General features: G+C 50.4%; 1 protein-coding gene across 1 annotated transcript in view; it reads left to right on the top strand.

Moving 5' to 3' along the window:
• Window positions 1-292: 292 nt before the first annotated feature.
• Window positions 293-24,181, top strand: part of Hr39 (Nuclear hormone receptor FTZ-F1 beta) — a 67,145-nt gene continuing 43,256 nt past the window's right edge. Inside the window, exons 1-2 of the mRNA XM_037225599.1 lie at window positions 293-468; window positions 16,947-16,994. The gene's annotated coding sequence lies outside the window, so the exon portion shown is untranslated. The remainder of the gene's footprint in view (window positions 469-16,946; window positions 16,995-24,181) is intronic.

Raw genomic sequence — 24,181 nt, 5'->3', positions numbered from 1 at the left:
ACGCATCACGGTGAAGATTTTGCAGTGATCAAAGCGGTAGATTCTGCCACCGCGTTGTCTGTTTTTGCATGCTAAATATTTCGTTCGAGTTTTTAAGGTGTATAACCCTAGGTCATGTCACGATGCTGTCACATCATGCTCAAATAACTACATTAAATCAGTTGGTGAAGGTTGTACGGTAATCAGATGAGGGATTTTGGAGAACAAGAACGTGAGGTTGTTTTGCCGCTTTTTAGTCCCCCCCTTTAAACTACCCTTGGACGCGGTGTTGAACTCCGAAGAGTCCCACGTTCACCACGTTTTTAATCACACTCAAGGCCGTTAGGTATCAGTGATTGTTGGAGGCACGTACCTGATGTTGATAGGTGCGCATTGACTTAACGAAGAGAGACGCGGTGCACAAGTAAATAGAAGCCTGTATCTGTGCCTCAACTGTTGTCAAGCTACGTAGGCACTTGCCTGACTCAGGTGAGAATCGGGGCAGAGCAGCGTGTGACGGTGTGTCGGACGATAATGCGGCTGTGGGTGTGGCAGCTGGTATTCACTCGACTTGTATGTTGATATGCCTATAAGCATGATATACACAAAAGCTTGCGTTCTTGGGCTCCATGGACTGTCACACCAGGTGGTCTTAGTATTGTCTTATACTGCTAAGAGAGCATAATTCTGCAGGTTAATTATATTTTTATTGTTTTTCTTTCCTAGTGCTCTGTTTTCATACCAGATGTCAGTGGTGTGTACCTATGCAATTCCTTTTTTGATACAGATGCCTGTTAGTGTGTTATATTGACAGGAATGTGCACCCACATCAATGTTGTGGTATCTGTTGCTTCTGGTGTAGCAGAAAAGGGGGTGGGTATCATATGGATACAGAATGCTAGTAAGCCTGAAAATCAGTGTGCAGGACATAGGTCTATCAAACTATGCAATGTTGACAATATGTAAGTGGAGGGATCATGATCATTGTGTGTGCTGCTTGGCTTGGTTGGTGCTGCTTTTTAAGAACCATCAGGGCTTAAACCTGGATCTCTGTAATGCTGACCCAGTATGTTACCTTGACATCAATGAATGTGACAAGTTTGGCATAGCTACTTATGGCTTTGTGAAATTTGTTTTAAACTGAGAATATACTTTTGTAACAAAATTCTCAAATACTCAGAGCAAAACTATGTTGAAAGTATTTCCAGCCAAAAAAAAAACACCTAAACTATTTCATGTTAGTTGTATAGATTTGGGATCAACTCAACTAGATGATATTTTTCTCTCTTCTGGGAGGCAGGGAGCTAATAATTTTTAGATGCAAACCAGTTTGCTTTGGCTACTATTTATTGACCTGTAAGCAACCATTATAGTTAAAGATTTTATGACTAGGTGTGATTGCATTCCATGGATCATTGCCACAGTTATCACAGGAATGAGTTCCTGCAGTCATTGCAGAGATGTCTGCGGCACTGGTGCGTATCATTTATAGTTCTTTTTCAGGTTTGGGAGGCATATACCTTTATGAAAGTTGGGAGGTCCTCAATATATCCAGTGCTGGGTTTTTGACTAGTCCCATTCCTTATACTCAGAGACAATTGATTCCATATATGACATACAGGGAGTAATAGTGGGCTTTGATGAAGCATGACTTAAGTGTAACAAGTGGAGGGCAATGCTATGTATGGCTCAGCTATGTATGGCTGCATATGGCTCAAACCTTATGTCTGTTGCCTCTCTTGCCAAATAACACACATGCACACACACACACACACATCAGTATTTTGTACCTCTAGCTCAGGGAGGGGCTGAGCAGACTAATCTTTTTACTGCATTATCCATATTATCTAGCATGATATGACCAGATTGAGAGGTGGTGGTGGTGGTAGTGTTGGGGAGGGGGGATGACCAAAATGTGTAATGCAGGTTGTGGATGGATCTCCAGCATTCTATTACATGCAGAGTTCTAAAGACCAGCAATAACATGCTGAATTCTAAAGACCAGAATCCTACCCAGTTTCAATGTGTAATACAGCCTCAGTCATGAGTTATGTTTTATCTGGGCATATGCAGTGCACATCAAGCCTTGTCTTACACCTGTTTAGTGTTGCCGGATTGACAACTTGAGAAAAACAGCTTCTGCTCATAATGACTGTTATGCCAACAGCAAATCTTCAAGCACAATTTTGTAGCTTTAAAGGGATTGGGTCCCATGAAAAGTTCTCCGAGTAGTTACATTTGCAACAAGACAAGTTATAATTTGATGAGGTAGCTGTCTTGTGAGCCCAAACAGGTGCAGGATGAGAAGCAAGATTCTCACTGGTGTATTGCTACACTAAGCTGACCTCCATTCAGAAGGTGTGGATGATTTTGCTCCTGCTGAGAAGAAAATTGACAGATTTTTTTGAAGACTAGGCTAGAGTTTTGGAACTGATTTTGCCTACAAATATCCAAATAACCATGAAGTGACCTAAATTTGATGTCCATGTCCTATTTTCATCACGGCATTTGACGAAGACGGCGAGACGGTCATCGCGAGATACCATGAGGGCCGTCACATTTCCCACCTCAGATCACGCCGATCACCTAATCATGCAAAACATGTGGACTGTTGGGAGAAGCTCATTGGATGAATGGACTTTTATAAATCAATGTTTGTTATCTCATTCAATGTGCGTTCTTTTGGGGTTTGTGCATTTCAGAGGTGACGACTGCAGAGTCGGAATAACAGTGCATACCCGTAGTCCTGTCCATGATGGATGACTGCAGATAGCACAACACAACTAGCGGAGTTTGCACCCGCGACCGTGCGCGAAAATGGCTGTGTAGTATGTGATAAGCGATCTTAGTGATTCATGGTCCCCGCGCCAATTGGACGGGGAAGTTTCGACGCTAGATGAACATTGCACTTATGTGCCATTAAAAAGGATGATGAATGACTTGCTCTGTTGACGGGGTGGAGGGACTTCGTGGAACGAATCCAGTAATGCATTCAGATTCGGGACTGGCGCCGCGTCGTTTGGACAGTGAGGAGGGTCGCAAGAACTTTGGGGATCAATGTCACATGCGGGTCGTACAGGAACCACGATAAACTGACGCTCACCTAAACAGACGCACTGGACACAAGTTCTAACCAATGGGAGAGCAGTATCGACAACAAGCGTCTGCGATTGTTTTGTCCTGAGTCTCCGCTCGACGAAACAAGAGAAGATAGAAAGTCGGTCTTTATCGCCTCCGCTTCGGCTAGCGTCCCGAACGCGCGACGCTCTTCTGTTTGGAGGTCAAGCGACAACGTGTCCTTGCTGTGACCACTCGCTATCATTTACCCACGTGCTTGTTCAGGTCCACCTTGAAGCTGAGCGGCAGCGCTGGTTTGGCCATGAGGCCACAGGGACGTTGTCTGCCCTTCACCATTGGGCAGGATCCGATCTTTGACGCGAATATGGCTTTGGACTTTCGGAAAGACATCAACGGTGTAATGATTTGCTCACCTGTTTAGAGGTCCGTGGCACTGGATAACTCAAGCTTGGTGAGTCTGACCATGGCGTGAAAAGCCAGCGCGCGTACCGCGTAGCGATCCGCGCCCGCGCCCAGCACGGGAAGATTCCGTACACAGTATTGAGCGCAGAATGCCCGCTGTATTAGAAGCGCCTTGCGACGAAAATCGAATAGGTTTGGCAGACGTGCGTGCACAAAAAGTCAGCTCTCGCGGCGGCGCGCAATATTTGGTGGTTGCGCGCAGAGTAAGACCACAGAGTCTATTCCACGAAGATCAGTGCAACGGAGACTCATGATCGAATGGCCGCCCTCCAACTGCCGTATCCAGATACGCCTGTTTACGTGCGCAGCAAAATGCTGCTGACAAAAGGTGCAAGCACAGCGTAGTTCTTCGAATCAATTAGGCATCGCTTACATCACCCCACGTCACGAACAATGGGGGTAGTTTTGCCTGTTGGTGAAAGGCTTAGCCCTGCCTGGTGTAGTAGAGTGCCATGACACTACGGTCCGAGGTACTCCCAATCTCAGTATGTTATGTTGGAGAGGTTTGGCTACCTGTGTTGTGGTTCAAGCACTTGGTAATTGCGACTTACCGCACGTGAATGTAGTGTTTGATGCGTTTGACCATGGGATCTTAGAATGGGTGCTGTCCATGGTGTTCTATATTACACGTGTACTATTTTGACTCATGGGTGCTACGTTATAGACTGTTTCACATTCATTTCACATTCATTCACATTTTTGTTTGTCTAGACCAGTCTTACTTGCTGCGAACTTAACCCACTGGTTCTAAACGTCCCATAATACGGATGGTTTGACGTTGAAGGGTAACCGCTTGGCCGTCAAGCCCAAGGTACTGCCGTATTTTCAATGGCATTGCAATGTACTCACCAACAATAGCGTCTCTGTCGACGACTGCATTTGGCGAATTTATTACCGGATTGAGAGCAAGTACCTGGAAAACAATAATTCCAAACGAGTCATTGAAATCAGCCATTCTCCAAGCGAGTCGAAAAAGCTATGTTTACGCATTAGCACCAAAAATGTTGTGCCGGTCCAGTTACATGTGCTCGCTTGTTCACTTGTACGTTGTGTTTTGATTCATACCGTGGCTGTGACATTCTCCATAGGAAGTATGTGCGGTCGATGGCGCCCGTGACCCCTAGAATGATAGCCATGTCGTTAATGTTGGGTTGACCCCTTGCCTCCGCCCCGCCCCAGCCCCAACACTTCGACGTATGCGATTTGACACGGGTTTTTTGTCTACGGCCGCACCATATGTGAAGGGTGTTTAGATCAGGGTCTAGATACATTACTCTGGAAAATACATTACAATCCCTGCTGATGGCTCGTTCGCAGATGGAATTTCCATGCCCCTATTTCCAGTTTTTCTTTCTAAGATCTCATTACTTTTGTGGCCTTTTGCGCCAGCTGACCTATCATCCAGTCGCGTTTAGGCATGCTGCGGCGTGATGATGGGACCGAGTTGAGCAGCGTCGGTAGCCAAACCGCAATGGCCCGTCGTGGGCGGCGGGCGCGGCGGCGAGGATTTCGGAGGCTGTGCCTACGTTCGCGGCGACGGCGGCCGCAGCCGGCAACACCGCCGCCACTGCCGCCGCCGCCCGGCCGGCTGCCTCATTACTAGGCGTTGCCATGGCGACCAGGGTCAGTGCGCGCGCGCCGCGCTGTGCGGGCGGCGGCGCCACGCGGCCCGCCACTTCTGAGAAGGCTGGCCGGCTGGTGGCGGTGCTGGCCGCGGGGCGATGGCTCGGGTGAGCGGGAGCAGGCAGGTCACCCCGCGCTGATGGCCTGTGGTTTTGTGTAACCAACAGGTGGTTCTCAACGACCAGCCTTTCAAGGCCGTTCTCGCCTTGCTCGCGGCAGTTATCGTTGGCAGCGATGCACTTCGTCCTAATGTCGAGGTGGATTATACTTGATTGGCTGAAATCGCGTGCCGTGAGCTGGGTTGTTCATGCTGCGTCCTCCCGCTACGCAGTCCCTGAGGTGCGCTTCGCGATCTGGGTGGCTTCGTTTCGCGAGGGCCTGTCACCCCGAGCCGTCTCAGGTACAACGAAAGTGCACCGAATATCCGCGAGCCATGTGCCGTGCGGCAGATGCCAACTCCAGTCGGACGTGATCGCGGCTTCGAAAGGTGGCGTGGGCACCCTCTGGTACTCACTGTGTGAAAAGGTGACTTCCAGCGACGACAGCACAATATTGCGCCTTCGCTCTCAATGTGCGTGTGTTGCGCACGTCAATTGTTCTGCGTGCTGCTATTTGTTCTATTGTTCCTCTACACTTGTCTGCGCTCTAAAGAAAGGAAACAGTTCAATGCGAACTGGGTATGTTCAAGCCAATAAATACGGAACAGGGGAGGCAGTTCCAATGTTATGCTTCTCCGGTGGATCTCGCCACAGCCTTACGGTCTGTAGTGTGGCCGCAGTCGACTTCACCAGTACGGCGCGCTCGCGTTGGTGATGGTGGCCCGTTCGACGGTCAAATGTGTGCTCAATTATCGCTGAGTATAGGACGAGCGCCCTCTAAAAATAAAAGGCATAGATAGAGGCGAGAATCCACGACTATTTACTATTTGGTTACTTACGTTACGTAATCGATCTGTCTGCAGCGCCGGTTTTGTTTTGTTTGTTTGTTTTTTGTTTTTGCTCAGGAGCCGCCGTCTTTCGACCGGCTTTTTCCTGCAGTCTGCTTCCGCATCGCTGTCGGCCAGGGGTCCGCGTCGTAGCCCGTATTTCCTCGCTCCGGTCGAGGGGCGCCATGACGTCGCATCGTCTTCGGAATGCGCACACACGTAACACGGAGTAGTGATCCGTGGTCAGTGACTCGTCAACTGTCAACCGCTCAGCCTTATTGAAGCCTTTGGGATCAGAATTAGGTTTTCAGTCATGCACTTCGACTCCTGGTGTTGCCACCTCATAGCCCCTTCAAGCAGCTACGTTTTTATCTACAGGGAGTGTTCGACACGAGTATGGGGTTTTGAACTGAAATAGCCATCTTGAAAATCACTCGGTGCAGTTCACAGCACTGCCCTTCATAAGACCCACATCCCTCTATTTTCTTAGCTTACACGCCCACGAAGATGTATGGACTTTTTGTGCGGCTTGTTAGGCGACCCAGGTATCCATGACGCCATAATGACGTCATTCAAATTCTGGCATTTCATTGGCCTTGCGGCGATGAAGGCCAAGACCAATGTTATTGTCGAATCGTTCATGTCTGGCGTCCATGAGCACGATTTCCTGATAAAACAGCCGTCAATTGGCTCCCAATCAATGTTGTGCCAAGCGCGATGACGCAATCAAACAATAACGTATTGAGTAGCATATTTACGGCATTGTGAAATCGTGTTGTCTGGAGCAGTTCTTTCCACTTAAAAGTATGCTAATTGCTATAAGTTAGCTCGTCCATCATATATGATGCTTGCGTCAACATCGTTAATTATAAGACATTCCTTTTGACATGTGCGTCACTGCGATTTCTACTTAAAGCGCTTCACAGTCTGGTCCGATTCATCACTAAAAATTGGGAGGAGTTACACTAGAGTCTGGCCGACCACTTAGCAGGTGCGAGGCAATTAATATTATGCTAGACAGGTTTTGATATGGCTGCTGTAATGGAATGCATGCACTGCTCTACACGCATGGCACGCTACGCACTGCAATATGCATTAATGTGTAGGAAGGGCAGCCAGCTGCTGACTTGAAGATCCATTCACGCTCGTGTCGTAGCCAGAGCCCTTATCTAACGTACTGCACCCATATATATATATATATATATATATATATATATATATATATATATATATATATATATATATATATGAACCCATATATCGGCACGTGCCACGGTAAGTGAAGGCGATTGCTGTTTTGTCAACACTTAACAGCTCTCGTCTCCTGCGCGTGGTGTGGAAATGCATGATAATAAGTCTTAGTCGAGGGCAGGTGTACTGCCTTTAAATGCTATCATTAAGACGCCGCGCGCATCTAAGGGCGCACTAGATAATGGGAGGCGCTACCAAAACCTAAGTGTTTGGAGCCAGGCTGTTTTGACATACCATACAATTTAGTAACAGCAATCAGATCTAGTACCGTGCAGGCGGTATGGCATCTTTGTATGCTCGGGCTACCGGATTGGACATCAATCCTTAGAAACGCCTAGAAAGGCACCCATCCTTGGTCTGGAATATCCGTGCCGGTCCGCCCATATCCAGCTGCCATCTGGCAACACGTCTCCCCGCCTCCTTCTCCACCGAACGGCGGTTAAGCGCTTAGCGTCAGGGTCGTGTCCACGGTAGCAGTACATTGTTTTGCCCAGGGTATTTTAGGACCGTCTTGAGGGCTCCATAACTGCGACCAACCGAAGCGGCCTTTTAACAACCGGCCAAGTACCCAGGAAATGGTCGCCTTGCGTCCCTTGGCGCGCTGACGTTGGGATATTCGAGAGCCGGCTATCTCCCCCGATAAGGCCTGCTCGGACCCGCGTTGCCCAGCACTGGCATGTTGTGCCGTGCTGCACGGACAGGAAGGTCGTGCGCGGCCCGCACCGGTCGCGGCTATCGTGAATGTGGTGCAGGCCGGCGCCTGGGACCCGGCACTTGAACGCTATCGTCGGCCCAACTCGTGTGCGGGCCGCCGGGCGATGGGTGCCCGCACGCGGCGTCTGGTGGCGGGCTCGACGGGACCTGCTGGGGACCGGCCGAGAATGGTCGCTCCGTCCCAGGCGTAACGTCAATGTGGAGTTTTGAGAGTGGTCCCTTTCCATGCAAAACTGAGCAGCAATGCAGTGATAAGGGGAGGAAGGATTCATGCCCTGCTTTATTTGGCGGAAGCCTTGACGGGACATTGCCAATGCGTTGGCGCTTTGTGCCGTTTGTTGAACGGACTATAGTCACATGCGCGAAGCATTCGCATATCTATGGGGATAACCATTTTACAAACGAGTGAAATGGTAGACAGGCCGCGTAGGGCACGTTTTAAGGTAGGCGTGCTCAGTAAAGGAGGTTCAAAGGTCACGTCCTCCTGCCGTTGCGCGGTTGACCTGAGGCGCACGGAAGACGGCGACAGTTTGCGGTGCGTCTCCGGTGCCAAGGATAGTGAGACATGCACAATGAGGCTGCATGGAGAACAGTGAGACCTAGCGATGCCCTCGGTACAGAGGACAGCGATACCTGGCGGTGTCCCCGGTGCGGAGGACCCCGAGACATGGCGGTGTCACTGGTGCGGAAGACAGTGAGACCTGGGAGTGTCTTCAGTATGTTTTCCCGCTCGGTGCTGGCATGCGGGTGTCACGGCAATCGCAATAGTCGCGAGGTGCCCAACGCACGTCACAAACCTGTTCTGCCACCCGGCTGCCGCTCTTTCCGGCCCCAGCTGTAGACAGTGCCCGGTCAGAGGACGGGGCCGAGGCTGGCGTGAAGGGCAGGATCCCGTGCAGCGACTCTCACCCTCATGACTGGACGGTCCGAGATCAGTGCGCAGTGTGGGTTAGGTTTAGAGATGGCAGTTTCATTCCAGTTTTTTGTGATTCCAAAAATGTCTTATGTTCATCGTGGAAGTTGGACGGACAGGGGTAAACATGTTTAGAAATTTTCGGGCAGCCAATATCATTGTCATGTCAAAAATTCACACGCATCTCGTCGCTGGTTTTGAAAATGATTTGATTCTGGAACATGAACAAGTTGTTGATAGAGCACACTGGAAAACGCAACTTTTGGAACATACGATGGGCCCCCTCATCGCGTGTACTGTCACGCATTCCTTGGGCTATGGGATTTGATTCGTTACTACTGATGATTTGAGAGAGTTCGGACGATTCTTTACCACTCACCATCTAAGCTGCCGCCGTTAAGCTTGGTGATAACTTAGCGGGCAAACTTGGATAAGAATTGTGCATTGTGGATGTTTTCACGAAAGCCTGTGATACACATCACGTGCCCACGATAGTTTTACTCCTTTTCATTCGTTCGAGTGGGGAAACGCAGCGACGCGAGGAGGGACTGGGGTTATCGGTTGTACGTAGTATGGCCAATTTTCGGACGGACAGATGATCCATCCTTGGACTGTTGATTGAACCTTGGACAAGACCTTCCAGAAATCGGCATCTCTGACTGGGTTTTAGATCCCCGTCGCCAGTGCACCCATTTTTGAGTTGCGGGACTCTCCTGCCGCCGTCACTGGCCGACTGCAGGTCTCCGCGACCGCCGGCGCTCACGTCGCGGGCGGCTGCGTGCTGCTGCGTTGACCACCGCGAGGCATCTCACAGTGGCGTCTCACGAGACTCGCGAGGCGTCTCACAGTCATCACAGACCAGAATGAGTCCGCGACAACCGTGCTGACGACCGCCGGTGGGTCGTGCTGACCGTGGCGGGGTGGCATGTCGGCTCCCCACCGTCACATCCACCGCGCTGCGCACCCTCTGAGCCGTCGGCTCCCGCTGCGGCAGCTGGGCTCGGACGCGCGGATGACCCAGCCGCTATTGCTGCGGCGCGCTCTCGGTGCGGGCCAGGCCTCTGTTGTTCGTCGAGGATGGCCTTCAGGCGAGCCGTGCCGCTGCGTGCCGGTGCTGCAGCTTGCGCGCAGTTATGTCAAGCACGGCCCCGTCCTGAAGCCATCGCCCTGTGCCTGTGGTTTGGGGTTGTATTTTTCTCTGCGTGGTATATTTCATTCACTGCCGTCTGGCTTTTCTTACCACTGACCGCATCCGTTTGACGCATAAACTGCGTAATCCCTGAACACTGACGGCAACTCGTCTAATAGGGCTAGCTCACTATGCGCTGGCCCCGACCGCTCGTTAAACATGTCTCTACCTCTGCCTTTAACCTTGAGCGTCGATTTCAAGAAGTCGTACGTGGTGTTGTGCGCCTTATCCCAGATACCCAAGGGTCTTTTTATGAGGAGTGAATGGATATCATGCCGACTGATCCTCAATAATTGAGGGTGTGGGTAAAAGAGGCGTGATGGTACAGCCAGACGTTCTCGTTTGACGCTTGTGTCATAGTGCGTCGAAGAACGCGTTTCGGTTTTTGCCGCATTCAACATAACCTTCCCCTTCCTCCTGGTGCACTTGCATAACACAAGGTGATATGGAGACAGCAGTTAAATGTACTACTCAGCATGACGCAAAATATCCAACTGAGACCTGTGGCCTTTAGTTACAGCCAAGTATGCGCTGGATCACGCAGTCACTGCATTCCTGAAGAGGAGGATTTTTCCTTACTTGTTGCGTACCGGCCCCTCAGCACGTCACCAAACATTAAGAACGTTCGTTGTAATGTCGGAGGCGCATGCGATGCGTGAGGAAAGTCGCCCCGTGGTGCGTTGAATTTTGCCGTGCGTGATTGGAGGTATTATGGCCACGCAAGGAGAGAACGCCTTTGCGGTGTGCTACGGTCAGGCAGCATCTAGCGCGGGCCGTGCGCTGCTGCGAACCGACCAAGCCGCGCCCGCTCTGATCTGCGGGTTGGAGACCCGCGGAGTGAGACCTGTCTCACTGCGGACCGACCAAATCGCGCCCGGTCAGGGCACGCCGCGCGCCTCGGCAAAGCTTCGCTCGGTCCTAGCCATCCCGCCGACCGGCACCTGCTGTCCGCTATGTGCCCGAGCGCCTTCCATCCGCCTGGCGGGCGTGCCTGACGGGCGCACTCGCAGGCGCGCGGGGCTCGCGTCGTGCGCCGGGTCAGCGGCGGTGGCGTGCCGTCGGCCCGACAGAGGTTCGGGCGGCGGCCGCCCCGCCCCGTTCCGCGGCCTCCTCTTCCCCGAACAGGTCGACTGCCGGCGGCCGACGAGCATTCCGGCGGGCGGACCGCGGCCAGACACGTCCGGCCGCGGTCCGCCCGCTCCCCTCGGCAAACACAGGCAGCCGCGCACGCGCCGCGCGCCGTCGGGGAGCTGCAGAGGTAGCGCCGGGCGCCGCCTTACTGTCCTAGTCATGATAGGGGGTTGCGGTTGCACCACTGTCTTCGGCTCATTTGTGTCCATTGTTTTTTGTGTTTTGTTTGTAGTCTTTTGCACCCTCCTGTTGTTACTTGCATGCATGATGATACATTCTGCACGGAGTCAATGCATGGAATGCCTCATGTTAAATAGATACGGTATTCCGTCTAGGCTTTTCAGAACTAATCTGCCTTTGAAATGTAAGTGTGCCACCATGATCTCTCGTTAATATAAACCGAACCGTTGTTTCGATCAGCTCTTCAGCGGTGACGTAGACGATTCCGCACAAGCATGGGTGTAACCATGTCTCTGATAATTGGAGAGGTTGTAACGATTGTAATCACGTCTGATATTAGCGGCCGCCCTCACTCGAGCCAGTGTAGCGACCGAACTCACCCGAGTCAGCGTGGCGGCCGACCCACTCGAGCCAGTGTGGCGACCTCACCCGAGCCAGTGTAGCGACCGAACTCACCCGAGTCAGCGGGGCGGCCGACCTCACACGAGATAGCGAAGCGACTGATCTCACTTGAGCCAGCGCAGCGGCCGCCCTCACCTGAACTCCCGTAGTGATGGGAGCTGCAGAGACCAGCGCAGCGGTCGGCCTCACCTGAGCCTCCATGTTGATGGGAGCTGCAGAGGCCTCGCCCGAACCTCCGTGGGGATGGGAACTGCAGAGGCCGGCCCGAACCTCCGTGGTGATGGGAGCTGCAGAGGCCAGCGCAGCGGGCGGTCGGGCCTGAAACCCCGTGGTGATGGGAGCTGCAGAGGCCCGCCCGAAGCTCCGTGGTGATGGGGCTGCAGACGGCCAGCGCAGCGGGCGGTCGGGCCTGAAACCCCGTGGTGATGGGAGCTGCAGAGGCCCACCCGAACCTCCGTGGTGATAGGGGCTGCAAAGGCCAGCGTGCGGCCGACCTCAGGGCCAGCGTAGTCGCCAGACCCGCTGGGTCCGGCTGGGCAGCTCGCATCACCGGAGCGAGCCGCGGCGGCTCTCACGAGCCGACCCCATGTGAGACAGGTCCACGTCTTGTGCCAAACCAAGCGCAGCGTCCGGTCTCTTTAGAGCCAGCGCCGGGGACGGCTTCATTGGAGTTGAGACGACAGCTGGTGCGCCACAGCCAGCGCGGCTCTCAGTATCATCGAAGCCAGAGCGTTCATCACCTCGCAGAGGCCAGTGGGCATCGCGGCTGGGGTCATTACCGGAGCCGGTCCAAGCGCGACGACGTAAACGGTCTGGAGGAAGAACTAATGGTGTTATATGTCCGCCCGACGAGATTTGACTTGCCGTGGTGCAGCGCCAGATAATGTGCGGTGCTAAGCTTAGAAAGTTCTCAACGGCCTCAGATTCTTCAATCTTGGTAGAGCGGTTTATTTATACACAGAATGGGAAAGTGGAAATTTGTCATATCTATCGCTCTGCGCATACACGACTTTGCGCGCTTCTGTCACGAACAGTACCCTACCATGACCTTCGGTAAGCTTGACATAAGTGGGACCTTCACTTGCTCAGCAGGCACATCGACGGCCACGACTGCGGGAGTTGGAGATTCCATTCCTGATGATATCTGACTTTTCTGGGCACTGGAGAGGAACTATTTCATCAGACCGTCACTGCCCGGCACGTAGCTACCGCTGAAGGCTGGAGATGGAAGGAGGGAGGGGGGAGAGGGGCACTACCTGTCTGAATACGCATCAGACTGATGCCACCGTAATATAGTTGGCAGGTATGTGACATAGACAGTGCTAACAAAAAGTACCAGAAACCCTGACTAGCTAGTAAATGAAACCGTGACTAAGAACGAACTGAAACCGTGACCAAAAAGTACCTGAAACCGTGAATGATTGCAGATTACAGCAGCGATTTAAGGTGGCTCTTGAATCGAATCCAAATAGTTTTATGACTTCGGTAACTATGAGCATTTGATTGAAAGTTCCATGATTTAGGGAAGTCGGGTGGCATGGCACTTCTACCAAGGAGCAAAATCAGGAAACAGTTAATCGTGTTTAGGCCATTATTTGATTAGGCTCACCGAACGGAAGTAAGCGAACGGTTTCTCAACCTTCAGGTTATTGGAATCGATCGTAGGACATGCCACTGCAACATGTCAGCCAGTGCACAATACATGGAGACCTGACTCTACATACAAGGAACGTTTTGGGTCATATACTCCACAAGAGCACACGTTCCACAAAGCATTTCGGTGCTCCACTTTCGCGACGGGTGTTATCACGCTCACGCAACCCACCACAGCAGCAGGGTGGATCCGCTGAGCCGCGTCGGATCGGAATGCTGAGAAGTGAAACAGCATTATCAGCGGATGCCATCGCCTCCTACCACATATTCGAGTCAGATTAACTCACAATACCAGGACGCAGCGACCACCTGGGGTTGAAGCCACACAGCACGCGACGACAGCTCAGCACTTTCTGGCGAGCCACATGCTGTGCATCTTGTGGGTGCCAGTTATTTAGTAGGTCCTTCTTCATCACTGAAATGTTTCATTGTATCATCTTGCTGTGTTATGACCCAAGCTATGTTGATTGTAATGTCTGTTGCCTTCTTGTGTTAATAATTTATATTTTCTTCCACGAGGTGTCCGGCAAAACCCAAGGTTCTTAGGAGTTGCCACCCAATGGCCTGCAGTTAATGCGATTATTGCGCAGTTGATTCAAATACAGTTCACGTTGTGTTTCTAGCAGTTTCTAGCATTTAATTGGCATGCTTATCTTAACCCTATTATTAAAAGTGCCATGAAACACAGGAAGCATGTCGGCCAGGTATTTACATGTCAAAAGGAATACAAAGGTCAAGGGACAAGTGACAGACTTGAAATCTAAGGGACACTTGTACATGATTATGTGGTGTGATGTTTGTAGGCTTAACCCTTGCTGGACGCAGGAAAGTCCTGACAGGCCCCACTGAGGTTTTTCATGAATAACTTGGCAACCATAAACGCTGTGCTGTTTTTTAGCAACCCAATGTATTAAATTTTGACCCGTTCTGTCAGCACTTTTATCCGAGCAGGCCGTAACGTTTGACATGTTTATGGAGGTCGTTTTTGTCAGGTTTCTCTCAAGTCGACAATCGTGCTTACTGGTTGGCAATTTGGATATGCCTCTTGCTTTATTATATCTACAATTGGTTTTGACGCTGGTTATATCGGGCTGCCGTCAGTTATATGGGGCATGATTGTCTGGAAAGGTGGTGGCTCAGGTCATCAGAGGTCGAGGTAGTTCGGATTGTCTGGGAAGGTGATGCCTCAGGTCATCAGAGATCGGGCTGGTTCGGATTGTCTGGGAAAGTGATGGCTCAGGTCATCAGAGGTCGGGCTAGTTCATATTGTCTGGGAGGGTGATGGCTCAGGTCATCAGAGGTCGTCAGAGGTCGGGCTAGTTCATATTGTCGGGAAGGGTGATGGCCCAGGTCATCAGAGGTCGTCAGAAGTCGGGCTAGTTCATATTGTCGGGGAGGGTGATGGCTCAGGTCATCAGAGGTCGTCAGAGGTCGGGCTAGTTCAGATTGTCGAGGAAAGTGATAGCTCAGTTATCAGAGGTCGTCAGAGGTCGGGCTAGTTCAGATTGTCTGGTAGGGTGATGACTCAGGTCGTCAGATGTCGGGCTAGTTCAAGCATGTGCAAACGTTCTTTTATGCGGGAGTTATGGTGCCTTTTTGTTGCAAAAATAGTTTGTTGCGATCCACCTGTGACTGCTTGAACGCCATTTTGACGAACATGGCGTGGCAACGAGTGAACATGTGGGGTCAAAATCACGTTACGTCAGCGAAATGTAAACTATACCTAAGTACCACTAGGTATAGGTTGCGCCGTGGCCGATGCAGAAGTGCTTTTATCGTATGTGTGTGTGTGTGGGGTGGAGGGGGGGGGGGTTACCAGCTTTGCTTATGGGTGCTTCCATGCAAGCCACATCGGTCTTGCAAAGGTCAAGGAAGGCCATGACCTTGAGTCAGTGTTTCAATACGCGACCCCGTGGGTGGCAGGGATGTAAATATTTGTTCATGCTATTACACCTCCGGCATGGGTTTACTGTCTGTTGCTCCTCCCCTCTCTCAGAGTCGCCGGATCAGCGTCGAACCGTGCAGCGGGCAACCCAGCGTTCAAGCACCTAGGCTTGACAAATGGGCCGGACAGGTCGGATGATTTAGTTGCGGGGTCAAAGGGCTACGGATCAGCGCCAACGAATTCTGTGCGGAGGCGTCCAGAGAGGCAGGATTCTGGTAGCATATGTTTATATTTACATTCTAGGCACCCCAGTGGAAGAATTTTGAGCCGCTGCCTTGAATTGTAAGTGCCTGTATTAGTGCCCATCTAAAGTGGACTGCCGTCCCCCGTGAACGGATATATCTGTTTCACTATGGGGCTAATGAAGCCTGAGTGCGCTGGTTTGCCCTTGACCTGCATTGCGTAAGAGCCGCATTATTATGATTATTGGAATACATTGCAATATGCCGTGACCTTGTCTGACCTGGGACAGGTCTTCCACATGATTTCAGCTATATGCCATTTGAAACACACGTCATATTGGGCTGCCCGTCGTGATGTTGGTGGCTTATCACATGACGAGTATAGTAAATGTTTAGCCTGAGAAGGAAGCTGACCTTGATCTGTCGAATGTCACATGCATGCAATCCAAATTATTCCCAACTGAAAAATGTCGGAAAATTCAAAGTTGGTTTGTACGACGATCGTATCACAAATGTCTTTTGTATAGCAACACATGCATGCGTGCCGAAAGCAACCTAGCTCGACCCCAGAGGTCAAAAGCTGACGTGAAAAGAAGACGGGTCGGTTCAACAGTTTGGACAAGGATCATTGTGTCGGTCGTTTCCCCTCACCTCATCATGTACAGTATGGCACATACCGGTAGAAGACTATATATGAGGCACTCCAATGGACATTTCCTATATGGCGATGTTTCTGTGACCTGAGAGATCACTCATTTGACCCTGAACCGAAGACCCGGGCATCTCCACAACCAGCAGAGAAAAAAGGCGTGCTGGTGGTCGTGGACTTGCTTTTGGTTTATAAGTAATTATGTCGGTTGCTTTTTGTTTATATGTTTGTCATTATACACATTTCCTCTGGTTTTCGATTGGACCCGTTAATGATCACTATCGTGACCTGGAAGGTCACGTATTGACGCGAATCACGATATCGGAAGTATTTAGAATGCTTGGGCACCGAATAGTGCACTGTTTTTTATCGCGGTGCTCTATCTGTATTACTGCAATGGTAATTAAGGGCGGGGGTCTGTTAGGCGCCCCCCCCCCCCCCGTCGGGCGGGTGTAAAGATGACCGCGCCGTGCGAGGGATGCGAGCCAAACAAATGTCCTTAAGTGCCCCTAACTACCTCTTAAATTTTTAGCTCAACAGCACGCCTCGTCGGGTCCACCAACCGGTAAAAGGCTCCGAGAGTCAATGTCTTGTCAGATTTAGTGTTTTGTCAGCTCAGGAAGTTGCGTCCGTTGCCGCTATGCCCTCTCATAGAGTTCCACTGTTTCAGGTGCTACCTTCTGTACTTGGGAAATTGGACAGCAGACTCACGTCTCTAGTAAGTGCTCATGTGTCTGCTCAGTGGCGAAGGCGGGTCTTCAGAGGTGAAGGAGGGGGGGGGGGGGCAAACGCGATTTTTGTATGTTTTTTTTCAGTGCGACGCTACGAACCTAACGCTTATTCTCTTCCGGGGTGGATTGGCTGCTTCCCCCTGCACCACGCCCCCCCCCCCCCCCATTTTTCCGTCCTTGCTGGGCCCTACGGCTTGAGCTTCTTGGATAGCGAATTTTGGGAGCGTCACAAGTTTGACCATCGGGTGGGAAGTCATAGTCTGAGACGATTACCGCGCTCTGGAATAATTACACTGTTCAACTTTCGGCGTTATCAGTGACGGTGTCATTGTATGGATATGACACAATGTTATGTATTTAGTGTCGGCCTATGGAGGGCACCAATGAGGGAAGAAGTTGCAATAGCGACAAAGTGCCTTCTGGTATTGGATTCGGCAAGTCATCGGCTGATTAAGGGCGTACAGAAAAAAACTACCCTAACTGCGTACCCAGAAGAGAATGGGGAATATTATTAGTTTTAAAGCACCGTCAGCCCCGACAGATATATGGCAGCGAAAACATGGGCATTTGTAAGCAGTGGCTAGGTCAGGGAGGAGCTGTTTAGGGCCATAGTACCCTCCCCTTCCTGCTCTGGGGGAAGGATGGCTCCCGCCCGCTATATGCCGCCTCGGAAGGCGGCGAAAGCCTCCTAGGACCGAACACCTTAGTGCGACTTCGGCCGTTCGATTCTTTCAAAAGGCTGCTAAACAAAAACGGTCCTTTAGGCACCAAAATAGTATCCTCAACCTGAAAAGGTGCTCTGAATCCAGAACACGGACCCCTTGGCGACAAAGCCCCCTGGCTGCAACGATGGGTGTAATAACCACTAGAGTGTTGGGGTGCACGACCTAGTATGGCCCTCTCCTTCGGAAAATTCCGGCTACGCCACTGTTTGCAATGACTTGTTCAACTTACCTTTCAGAAACTGTTCGACCAAAATGTTGTCATCCATCCTTGAAAGTACCGCTACCAGACCATATGGCCCGTGTTAAGCCAAACCTAGCGGAATGGTCCGCTTAAGGAGCCGACGTCTGGTAACAAGAAAAACGTGGCACGTACCAGCAGGAGATGGTGTAACTTCCACTCATTGATCACAACAGCGATTCTTGCGTTGTCCCGATTCTTGCAAGCCGAAGGCGGGCTTCGTACCGGACACAGTTACAACAGAACACATACGGATTCGCGTCACCGTGTCAGGAACGCCGGATGACCTTGAAAAGTTGAACATGGACGGCTGCCGACCATATCGTACTTGTAAACGTTGCGAATGTGCCGCACATACGACGATACTTTGATAGCCGTGCCGCCGTTGAATTATCCGTGCCGCATTCGCCGCGCACACTCATTCGTCCTTCGGAACGCATTTGGGCGCGTCAAAAGGTGACCATGTTCACCTTTCCTGAACGCCTGCAGACGCGGACAAAGGGTCTCCCAAAAACATTCGCCGAAAACGCGTGGTGATGCGTGATTTTTGGCGCAGCGATGCGTGCTTCAGGCGTGTCCTCAGCGTCCTCGGTAACCGAGTTTGGTGTGAAGCCTGCTAAGACCTTCACATTTTGTCTTCATAGATGCCTTGGATCCAGTAAACACCACGCTGACGCCAATGATTGACAGCCTTACGAAAGCAACAGGGTCATTTTAGCGAAATACGAAACCGTACAAGCCATCAACGAAACGCAACTTCCAAACGATTAGACCAAACAGCGCGCGTCCGGTCAGCTGCCGGTGCTGGCTGTCGGCCCTGGCCTCTTGGGCATCCTGTTTCCTTGGCTGTGGCATCGAGGCGGACTGATGGCAAGGCTAGTGCCGGCCGGTTGTGCCGAGCGGCTTCGCCAGCGAGTCGTGCAGGCTCCGCCGGCGTGAGTCACACTGGCCGGCCTCAGAGCAGGTACCGGTTTGGCCAGGCATGTCGCAGCAGTATCACGCCGCAACGCAGGGTGGCCCCATCTGGCGCGGAGGGCAGGCGGGCCGCTGATGCGCGGTTTAAACCGCAGTCCCGCGGCGTCCCCCCCCTCTCCCTCTCCCTCCCGCCGCCCCCGTCCGCCTGACGCGGATGGCCGACGTTCTGTGAGCGGGCCACCCCGGCGTGGCGTCCTTTCCACAGCGCTGTCTCTGGCCGAGAACAAGCGTTTCTCTGATTAAACGTCGCCGCCCGGGAGTCCCTGGAGTCCCCCCGCAGGCACGGAGGATCGGCATCCGTCTCAGTGATTCCCGCCTCCAGCTCCACACTCCTGATGCGGCGTAGCGGCCGCGGCCATGCCCATAAAGCGTCCCTCTGGCGGCGTCCGCGCCGGCCGCCGATACCGTCCTTGACAGGTTCATTCCCGCACGGCCAGCGCGGCACCGAGCAGCCGCCGCCGATGTCTACACGTGCGCGGCCGCAGAGGCAGTGGGCAACGGGCCGGTGGCGTGAAATGAGGCTCTGCTCGGAATTCGTCGGCCGAGCGGCGATGATTCAAAAAGCGCGTGTCATTTCGGGTGTGATAATTGGCTCGCTTGGTTCATAACGCGTTAAACCGGAAATGTTGTGGTATTTTCAATATTTTCACATCCATCGTTCCATTTTGTCTTTTTCGAAAGTTTCGGCAAAATGAGCCATGGGTGCAAACTTTGAAATACGATGACAATGTGTGGACGCAGACATGGGCAACTTACGAACTTACCTTTCGCCACATTACCTATCCGACTATTTATGGTTCGTGGACTTGTTAGGTTCTCCACATACTTGTACCCATACCTGCAATTTCCCGCAAATCTGCACTCTCACCCCATCAGTTACCCGTCGTATCTGGGCCCTAATCCCCCGGGCTCACTCAGTTCATGAAGGTCGGCGCTGCGGGCCGCCGGCCAGTGAAAGCACGTGAGTGGATAATTTTGGGCGCCATGCCACGCCGCACCGCGGATGTACACCCCAAACCGTATGGGTTTTCGCGTGCTTTTTATTTTTTGCGTGGAATTGTGTTGTGCTCTGACCTTTTATCTTTTAATTTATATGTATATTTTATGTTATGCTGAAGTATGTCCTAACTGTGTCCTGAACCGCAGGATGTTTCGTAGGTACGTAGCGATCTTTCATTGCTTGCTCTCGTCACCTTACATTTTTTGTGTCGTGTGGCTCACTAGTTCGCTTCTTCACCGCCTTGCATTTTCGATGCCGTATGGTTCAACAGTGCGCTTCGTTGCCCTTGTGGTTTTTCAATATATATGGCATGCACCGGTGTATTTAATGAGTTGCTGGCAATTTGTTAGATAACACAACTTATATTCAGAACATTTCTATCATAAAGTTCACGCATACACCATAAACGGCGCCCAGACCCCATTACGTTCCTGAAGCACCGATTCGAAAACGCAAAGTTATAGATTTTCGGGGAATGTTTCACAACTGCGTGGATATGCATGTTTTCGCCGCCTTTACGGGGCCGTGTAACAAACCAGATTTCTTCATTTACTTGAGTAGTTATCTTAAGGCATGGAGCATGTAGGTATGGTATGTACACTTCCTGTGTAGTTATTACTGAGTTTTATTGAGTAGCACACAAGGCTTGAATTGGGTTGCTTTTTCATTGGTTGTATACCAGTCGATATTTAAAAACATTTTCGGCTTACAGCAGGTACGCATACGCCGTAAATGGCGGCCAACTCCGATTACAATCCTGAAGTACAAAAACCCAAATTTTGCTGCACACCGGACACGGAACACCACTTGTAATCCAGCCAGGGAAGTCGGTCTGAAGAACAAAAACCCAAATTTTGCTGCAAACCGGACACGGGAACACCACTTGTAATCCAGCCAGGGAAGTCGGTCTGAAGAACAAAAACCCAAATTTTGCTGCACACCGCACACGGGAACACCACTTGTAATCCAGCCAGGGAAGTCGGTCTGAAGAACAAAAACCCAAATTTTGCTGCACACCGCACACGGGAACACCACTTGTAATCCAGCCAGGGAAGTCGGATGTGGATCTAGTCCGCTTACGGAAGTTACGCTAGTATCTTAAACATCAATATATTTTATATTTTATCAATGGTGCAGGTTGACACCAGTGTGTCGCTCGCCCATGCGTATTGCTGCCTCCTCATCTACACAAACATTGTCTTCGCCGGTGGTCTCCTGTCTCGTGACTTGACTTGCTTTATGTACGCTGGCTGGATTGCCCCTGATGGTCGTCTGCCAACCTTAAAATATGGTTACGCAGAGAAGGACGCCTTTACCCCCCCCCCCCCAAAAAAAAACAATTGATTCGCTGGCGTGGATGGAATAACACTAATCTTGCAGCAGTTTATCATGCATAGCACCTGTATGCTTCGGACAAGTTTGTGTTATCCATTGCGTGCTAGCCACATGCTGTCAGGCCACATGCTAAGCGTAACGTCTAAAATTTTAAAAGGACACATCCCTTCAACTAATTCATTTTCGCTACCTGAGTTTGCATAATTTTTACTTGTGAAAATGTGAAGTTCCTATCCTCGACGGATCACGATTAATGACCTTTGAGGTCATGCTAGTGTATCGCGCAATAGCGTTTAACAACTTCTGTTTCTTGCAAAAATCACCCGAAAGGGATTTCCTACACGTTTTTTTCATGCGTATCACTGAAGTGCATTATTATCATTCGGTGACCTGCAAGGTCAGGGCATCCAAAGTCAAGCATTTATGACCAGATTTGACCGTTATTGGTTTGACCGATTTGACCGTTACATCCTTGACCGTTTGACCAGTTTTGGCCTTGCGATTTAAACTGCGATGGCATATCTCTCATGGCATGAGAAGGCATTTATAATGTTGTTTCCACATTGGTGTGACGTGTTTTATGAAGGAGAACGGCCCAACGGAGCAATCATATTTATCCCTCTGACCTGACATTGCATATCACAGCTCAGTTACATGGTGTCTGCTAGTCGCTATCTGATAGTTGTTTTTTGAAGACCCTTCGGCGCAGTATTCCGCTTTTCCGGACACGCCCATCTCATGTAAATTGATCAAAGCTTTCCATTTTCGGTATTCGCGTGAGTTGCTTAGTTTTTGATTTTTTGTGGTGGGGCCTTTCAGCCTCCCCCCCCCCCACACCTTAGGGTGAAGGTGAAAACGCCCTTAGGAGAAGGGCTCAGTCAGTGTTGTGCGGTCTCAGCAGCATCCATTTTGCACGGTTATATGCTCTGCTGTAATTGTCATAGTTCCATCTGGCTGCGAGCCGTTGTGATTATACCCGCTGGTAAAGCTACTCGCAGCGCGGGCAGCAATGCACGCCATAGGCCAGCATCACTTCTAAGCGTACCGTCTAAAATTTTAAAAGGGCATATCCCTTCGACTAACTCCCTACCTTGAACGATGTCGCATTACATATGGTCAGGTGGGCATCCGACACCATGATTTCGAAGAACACGTCCGTATCATGACAGCGGGAGGTTTTCGAAAAAAAAACTTCAGCTAATGCGCTGAATACGGTAGGAAGTTTGTTCATCGCGGCCATGTACGTCTTTTTACGTCACTGAGTCCTGCCAAGTTATTTAGTTTTATCATTCGCACAGTTTTAGTAGAAAATGTGCACCATGATGGAGTTCAGCGATGGTGATATTGATGCCTTACTCGTACCGTTCAGTTGGTGTTAGGCCACTAAAACACGCTTCCTATATCGAAAGAAGCGCCTTGTGACAACGTGACTATCACCTGACTAAAATGCCATCGGAAGCATCATTGGTCATGCTTGCCTAAATGTATTTTCAACGCTATGTCTACTGTTGAAGGCGGCAGGTGTTCATACCATGCTGATGACACAGACATCGCTGTTTCCGGCCCATCGCTGGTGGTATACGCAGCTGTATCCCGGCCGTAACTGCACGTAACAAATTACTTACATGATTCGTAACAATTACGAATTACGTGGAACAATTTGGCATTGACCTGTCTACAGCTAGCTCTCCTTGTAGTAACGAGAGGAAAAGCGAATCTAAGCCGTGTCAGCCGTCATGAGATGGACATCTTTTTAAGCAACATACTTACCATTAAGTCCTTCATTAAAGGGATGTAGTAGCGATCCGTGCATGCACACCTGGTGCATCATATAGATATCGCGGCTGTATGTGCAGGCGTGCTGATTCGCTCAAGTCTTCCTCGCGGTGTCCATAAGAAACACTGTGTCGTCTGCCAACATATTTATCCTCACTTAACTCTTCTGCTGTCTTGCAGCAATTCGTCGGCCTTTTTCCCCGCTCTTGCATATTTTTTGAACGGCTTAGATCTACGTAGCATCACTGCAAGCAGAGACCAACAAAATTACAACATTTTTTCCTCCAGAAATTGGGGATGATGAGGCCAGCTTTCAGAAGGGTGTGGCAGTACTACTTCCCGTAAATCATAGTTCAGAGTCCGTGTCGTTCCGATGTGACATATATATATATATATATATATATATATATATATATATACATAAAAAGACTGCCGTGACGCTCAACTTGATGAATGGAAGATCCAGGCCACCATTATCAAGGATTAAAATTACCTACTTAAATACGTGTTATAAAATTCCGCGACTAAAAATGTACCTTTCCCTCTCTTGATCAAACTTATTGCATGATCTTTCCCGGAACGGTATCTTTTCTCAAACAAAATGGAAGTTGAAAACACAGGAATCCATTACACTTATGGTTGAAGCTGGCAGTGTTCATTTAAAGCAAATATTCCACATTTGAAGATCTTAAAGCAAGCATTATATATGTGACGTTGAGGTGCTGCCAAACCAGCCATGCAAAATTGTTGTCATTGCTCTCACTTGTAGTACTTTAGAGCCGAGAATCGGCAATGCGGTGCCGGAAGTGTTCGCTGGGCCAAATATCGTTGCACGCTCATATTTTTGCTCCTCTTCGGGGTAATTTTTTAGCCTATTTATCCGAGAGTTTGAGAGTTCAACTCACATTCAAATTGTTAGCTATCGGCTTATTCTCAAGCCATTCGATTACACGTCTTATGTTTGTAATAAGTAGCAAGTATGCCCAGCTTGTATTATGTAGCATAAAACGCGATTTAAATGAATTGTGGTTGAAACGTACACGGCTTGCTCAACAGTGATTAATAGCCAATTGACGTCCAGTATACGTGGGAATCCTGCTCACGGACGCCAGAAGCGAGCGGCTC

This window comes from Pollicipes pollicipes, unplaced genomic scaffold (genome assembly GCF_011947565.3).
Source record: "Pollicipes pollicipes isolate AB1234 unplaced genomic scaffold, Ppol_2.1 Scaffold_5724;HRSCAF=6776_pilon_pilon_pilon, whole genome shotgun sequence".
NCBI classification, from domain to species: Eukaryota; Metazoa; Arthropoda; class Thecostraca; order Pollicipedomorpha; family Pollicipedidae; genus Pollicipes; species Pollicipes pollicipes.
Note: the sequence above shows the minus strand (reverse complement) of the source record. Positions and strands in the feature narration are given on the sequence as shown.